Source organism: Garra rufa, chromosome 6 (assembly GCF_049309525.1).
Source record: "Garra rufa chromosome 6, GarRuf1.0, whole genome shotgun sequence".
Lineage (NCBI taxonomy): Eukaryota > Metazoa > Chordata > Actinopteri > Cypriniformes > Cyprinidae > Garra > Garra rufa.
The window spans coordinates 23319099-23320532 of NC_133366.1; positions in this window are offsets into that span (position 1 = coordinate 23319099).

Here is a 1434-nt window from a genome sequence, read left to right on the forward strand (position 1 = left end):
TATAAGTATCTTTAAAATTAATTATTAAATATTAATAGTTACAAACATTTTATATTTATTAAACATTACCAATACAGTTAGTATAAGTATTTAACAATATTACTAATATTGTATTAATAATTAATTAATTCAAATGTATTAAATATTTAGTTTATTATACTTTATAATAATTATAATATATTAATAATTAATATATCAATTAAATACTTATTTATTAATAATAATAAAATAATAATTATTATTTTTAATTATTATTCACATTTATATAATTAAAAATTAAGTTACAAATACTTTACTTATATTATCATTTCTTTAAACAACAATGACAAACTTAAATACCTAGTTTATTAATTATATAACAACAAAAAATTTTATTATTATTATTATTATTATTACTACTACTACTACTACTACTACTTAAAAGCAATTATTAAATATTGTGTTACAGTTATTTTATATTTATTTAAGAGTACAAATACAATTATTTATTATCTTTATTATATTAAAGATTAATAACATTATAACTGATTAAATACTTTATTTATTACTAATTATATAACAACATTAATATTAATAATAAAATGAATGATAAAAAATATAAAATGTATACGATTAATAAATATGAAGTAATACTTTATTTATATTACCAACATTTAATAACAACAACAATAATAATAAGATAATAATATACATATGATTCATAATAATATTAATATTATATTAATTATTCATAATATTAATAATGATTATTCTTATTCTTATTATACAATTATAATGACTATAATAGTAATGATTAATAAATAAAATGTGTAACTATTAATATTTATCAATTACTTTTAAAGATATTATTACTACTACTACTAATAATAAATTATTATTGTTATTGTTGTTATTATATAATTAATTATAAATAATAAACTAAATAATTATAGCATAATTAATTATAATGTTAACTATTTATATATAACTATACACACACACACATATATACATATACATACATATATATATACATACATATATATATATATATAACTATTTACTAACTATTAATGCTTAAGATTTAATTTGAAAGATTATGAATTATTATTATTACTATACAAATATTATAAATACAATAGTAATGTAAACATATAACATTTGCAACTATTAATATTTAACAATTACTTTTTAAAGATAGTAGTACTACTAATAATACTTGTTGTTATATAATTAATACTAAACTAAATACTTATTATAATTATAATATTAATAATATTAAATAGTTATAATAACTATATTAATAATGTTAATAAATATTAAATATTTGTAACCATTAATATTTAACAATTAATATTAAAGGTAATGTAAAATAATAGCTCATTAGCATTTTTATTATTATTATTATAAATAACATAATACATAATCACTCAGCACAGCAGTGTTGTTAAGATG